Raw genomic sequence first — 6,000 nt, 5'->3', positions numbered from 1 at the left:
TTTGTCAGGTGGATGGTCGTGTTCCCAATTATGTTTTCACCCAATTTATTGTTGAAATATGTGCATTTAAATAGTGGCTGTTTCATGACAGATTCATTCAAACATATATTAAATAATGACGTAAAAAAATATAATGAAGATATAAAATAGTGCATCCACTATAGGTCAAAAGATTGGGAGGCTTATGCTTGCAGGAATAAATTAAATTTTAAAATATATTCAAAACAGTTTTTTTTTAAATTGCAATAACATTTAACAATATTACTTGTGAACAAACAAACAAAAAACACCACAGGAGAAGCATTAATTAAACATCACCAGTTAGGTTTCAGCCATCCAATTTTGTTTAGGGCCTTTCGCACCACTTTATTTCCAAAACTAAATGTACAGTACTACAGTACTGGGAACATTTCGAGCGAACTATTCCCCAGTACCATTTAAAGGGTTGCATTCGCACTGACAGTGTGTACTAGGACGTGACGTAAGCCGGGTCGACACCAATGTCATTTGAGTGTGACATTCAACAACGTTAACAAAAAAGAACAGGAGGATGAAGGACGCTGTGATCGGAGCTGTGTTTTTGTTGTGTGTCACGGAAAGGAGTGGAAAGGAGGAATAAGACTCTCTAATGACAGCTGGCAGTGCTACATTTGCACTGTTCCTGCACTTCAGCATCCGTATATTTATCGCTGTTCATCATACTTGCAAAATAAGTTGACACAATGTTTACAATCATGTTTCAAATCATGGTGAGGGCGTTTTCTAATGCGTCTGGCCAATCCATGTCTACTTACATCACGATTAGTCCCGTACCTGCTGGTTAGACCCTGCTCCGGAGTAGGAGCTAATTTGGTTCTCAGAAAAGGCAGTCCAGTAGGCTACTAAAATTGCACCCAGTTCCTGCGGTGCGAAAATATCAAAAAGTGGGTAGTTCCACAATTAGATCTGGTACTATGACAAGGTTCCTGCGGTGCGAAAGGCCCTATTGAGTTCCTTTGACTGCTGAAACTTTGATGCATCACTAGCTTATATTTTATAAAGATGACCGTAAAGAATGAATGTGTCACGTGCTGGTTTCTGTTTGTTCCAAATACCCATGACCAAGCCGGAGGATAACCTCCCTTGCTACCAGCTCGGCCATGAGCGAAATGTTGTGCCTCACAGGACCACGATGCTACATAAATACAGGCATACAACAATGAAGTAAAACAGTATAAATCTTATACACAAACTAACCTACTGACAGATTTTGACCATAAATATACTATATATATATATATATATATATATATATATATATATATATATATATATATATATATATATATATATGTTTACCTATACATAAACAAAAAAATACAAACTATAAAAATGCTCCACATAAATACTGTACATGTGCATTTGTTTACGCCAAAATGAATGGGAGTCAATGGAATGCTAACAGCAGGTGGGGGTCCGCTAGCCAATGGCGGCGCCTGGGGAAGCTTCAGTAAAATATGAAACCCTGCCCCCCTGGTAGTAAAGCGGGAATCTTTCTGCCTCCACTTAAGCTCCGACCACAGAAAAAACATCACAATGTTTACTAACAGAAAAAGGGTCAGTTCAAGCGGCACGTGAACTGATCATCTCTTTCTCTTTACTAGTTATAGCACCAAATAAACATGAATGTACATCTGAAAGTTATCTTTTCAAGCGCAGAAAAACATCAATACACATTATTTTTCAAGTTAATCTATTCTCTCCTATCTGGTTATGATTGGTCAGATCGCCTTTCAAGCAAACTCCCTGCAAAGGGTGAATTAGATTATAAAGGAAAATTACTTTATTTACCTATTATATAGGACTTGATTTGTTATGTTTTTACTCTACTTTTAGTTTTTGCTCTTTTTTTTCTTTTTTTTTTTTTAGCTATTTACCTTTCTTTTAGTTTTTTGCTTTGTATTTTTTGTTTGGTTTTATATTTTTTGTTTTGTTTTGAATTGAACAAGGACAGTACATACAGTACATAGAACACAGTGAATTTGAACCTGCTTCCCTCATCTGAGCACCAAGGAGATGTCTGGAGCATGTGCATGGATCACTAGGCTTTTCCTCAAAGGAAATTTGTTCTCAGATTTAAAGGACAGACCGTTTGGTTTTTTTGACGCAAGTCTGAGAAAAAATGTAACTCTGAGAAAATCAAAAGTGTTTGATAAAAGTTTCATCTAGTGGCATTGTAATATAAGTGGAATCATTTTCTTCCATTATCTGAGTCTTTGTCCTCCCACCCTGTCATGTGAAATAATGCGAAAATATCAACTGACTCCACCAGAACTCATTGTCTCAGATCTCATCTCATCAGAGCCTAGTTCAGACCCAGCCAGACTAAAGTGGCTTGTTTCTGGAAGCTCTTGTCCCCTGGAGGCTACAGGGATCATTACCACTGTGTCATGGAGGTGGTGAAGATGTGCGCTCAGATAGCACCTCCTCACTGTGAAGGGTATTAATAGACTCCTCTCTGACCATGAAGCGAACTAATGTTGGCAGAGCCACTGAAGGCTGATAGACAGATAGACACATGAATAGAGAGACAAATGTGTCTTATCTGCCTGATTTCATGCATTTGTTAAATATACACTTTCCATACACAGACACAGAAATGTGGATCAGTAGAGGTCAAACATTATGGGTTTTTAGTGGCTGATGCCAATATCTGTAAAGCAGGGTGGCAGATGGATGATTTGATGCTGATGTTAATAATGACAAAAAAGAGAGGCAATAAAAAGGCCAAAATGTGCATTTGGATTAAAGTGAAAATAAGAGCTAATATTAATTGTTTCCTTTTTTTTAAAGCAAGACAAGACAAACAATTTAAGTAAACAATTTTAAGTTACAAAACTAGCAACTGGTTTTATGACATACATGTTATTTTCAATTAAATCTAATATGCATGTATTACACTACATTAATTCAGAAGTTTATTTAATTTGTTAACTGCGGACGTTACGAGCTGTCATGTGTGGCTGAACCTAATGTTAACTAATTAAAAAAACTAATGGTTTTACAAATGGTACAGTGAATCTATGAATACTGTGCAAAAAAAATTACAAAATGACTAAATTTCTACAGACAAGCACAGAACAGAATCAAGATTTTATGTTTCTGAACCTTTATGTATTATGCACCACACTCGTATATGTTTTGTTCTGCTTTATGGCCTTGGCTGCCTTCATAAATTTGAAGAAGTGTTTTAAAATGATGTGTTAATGAGTCACAGGTCTGTTCAGCCACTGATGAAATACTGCAACAGCTGTAGAAATGAGAGCAGGTGCTTCACTGTGTTGCATCAGAAGTATTGTAGTAATCTAGTTTTGGACTTGAATCTGGATGCACTTAATAAAGCTTTAGTGATGTTTTGAGATTTAAAGAACTTTCTCTGCAAGTATTTAATCTATTTACATTTCAAGGCATGTATGTTCTTGTAATGGAGAATGCCACCCAAAACACATAAAATCACAGTAACACTTTAGTATAGAGAGGGACCAGTTCTCACTATTAACTTGTTGCTTATTATTAACATATTGAATATTTAGTAGACCTACTTATAAAGCAAATATTCTGCATGACCATAATTATTCAAAATCCTACCCTATACCTAAACTTAACAACTATTAATAAACAGCAAATTAGGAGTTTGAGGCAAAAGTTGTAGTTAATGGTTTGTTAACAGAGAGAATTAAAAAACCTTAAAATAAATTGTGACCCAAAAACGCTTAACTGTAATAATCTTTACATTAATATTACTATGCATTAGGTATCATGAACTATTAGTGAACAATAATTTATACATTTTGCCAAAAGAAAACCCCCTTTTTTATTCCAGATTTTTTAAAGCACACTACAATCTGGTCACTGCCATTAATTCATCCTTGAAAGTAAATCGCTGTGAAATCTGTCATTTTTGTAGTCACTAGTAAAATGACAGTATTTCATTCAGTTTTTGTTGGTGAACACTGCTTGTGCCTGTGTTGATGAGGAGATGGATCATCTCTAACTGAAGAAGAAAATCACCTCAGTTCTTTAAACGATCGCCTGCTTTAAGTGAAGTGGCTGTGGAGAGAGAAAGACACGGAAACCAGATAAAGACAGAGATGGTGCTTATCTGCCTCGTCCTTGAGGAAAAGAGGAAGTCATTTCCTGAGCTGTGACATTGTCTCAGGCTTCGCTGTTAGAAGATTAATTGAAATCTGAGGATAAAAAACAGAGAAAGATCTCACAGACGGATTTTGGTGCTGATTATATGTTTGTGTGTTTGTTGTGGGACACTAACACATAAATTCTGTATAAATGCACAACAATCTCGCCTCATTGAAAAAAATTAGCCTGTGGAAACATTTCTGCAAAATGTTATTTGGTTTTCTGTGGTTGGCTGCACCTAAGTTACAACTTAGCCTAGTTATGGTATAAAGGGCCAGTAAGTTGCCAAATAAACTTAAACATTACTAAATAATTTTGCACCATTCAACTCAGTTACATAACTCTATATACAGTATACAGGTGCTTCTCAATAAATTCGATTGTCGAGAAAAGGTTAATTTATTTCAGTAATTCACAGTGGTGGTAAGTAACGAAGTAAAAATACTTTACTACTTAATTATTTTTTTCGGGGATCTGTACTTTACTTGAGTATGTTTTATTTGTATCTACTTTCACTCTTACTCCACTACTTTATTAAAGACGAAGTTTACTTTTTACTCCGATACATTTCCCCATGCCCGCTTCAAGTATTTATTACAATGATTTTACAAACCAATGAAAAATTTGGTTTTCTTTTGAAAAAAATAACGCGCGACTTCTTTGCCAACATACGCTCACGCAGCAGTAGTTCGAGGTGGAAGATGACCGCTAAAATAGGTGATAGTGCAGCTCTTTCTGCCCGCAATGATCCCGAGATTCCCGAAAGGGATTACCCATGGCCTTATCTTAAGGATATGTTTGAATTCACTGAAGTCAAGGGAGATTCTTATTGGCTGAAATGTCTTCTTTGCCTGCCACAGGTGAATTACATTTCAGTAGGGCTGTGCAAAAAATCGAATGCGATTTTCATGCTCATCTCATCGGTAAAGATGCTCCTGTAATTAGAAGTATATCTCCAGCACGTGCGTTCAGATCAGGGTTGGCAGGTTTTCACAACAAATCCTGGCCAGTGCTTCACAAAACTAGTCCAAAACTAGCACAAACGCGTTTCCAGGATAAAAAATTGCTTCCCGGGGTTAAAATATACGTTTATTGGGAGGGTTGCCTTGGTAAAATTCACATTTTAGGCGCTAAATATCAAGTTATTGGGATTGGGTTTTCTTCGATCAGCGGACATGAAAAACAACCACGGACTTGGCAAAACTGGATCAGGTGGAGCGGCAGTTACTACACAGAGCCGTAGTCCACCGACAACTACACAAAATCGCTTTCAAAATTGAGAAAAAAAAATAGTTTTTGTGTAGATTGTCAGTGAATTATGGCTCTGTGTAGTACATGCCAACCAGTCTGGCTAAGTCTGTGGTTGTTTTTCATGTCAGCAGCGACAATACCAATATTTAGCCCCTAAAATGTGAATGACAGAATTTTCATTTTTGGGAGAACTAACTCTTTAAAGAGGTGGTTCTTCCTCATTGATACTCTGAAACAGTCTTACCTTGTATCTTGCACATCTTCTGTTTGATATAGCTATGAAGTTATGGAACATGTCTATTGAAAGTTCAATCCCTATACTGCGATAAGGTTCTTCATTGTCTCTTTTGATTGTAAATCTAACAAATTCTTAAGTATCTAATCTCATCATTTGTTCAATTAAAACACTGCATTTCACTCCCAAAACAACTGATCTACTTAATTATTGATATTTACAGTTAATTTGAATATTTACTTTTTATTTCCGGTACTTAAGTATATTTTAAATCAGATACTTCTGTACTTTTACTCAAGTGATGTTTGAATGGAGGACTTTCTACTTTTACTGGAGTC

Source organism: Carassius auratus, chromosome 16 (genome assembly GCF_003368295.1).
Source record: "Carassius auratus strain Wakin chromosome 16, ASM336829v1, whole genome shotgun sequence".
NCBI lineage: Eukaryota > Metazoa > Chordata > Actinopteri > Cypriniformes > Cyprinidae > Carassius > Carassius auratus.
The sequence above is the reverse complement of the archived record's forward strand: the minus strand, read 5'-3'. Positions refer to the sequence as shown.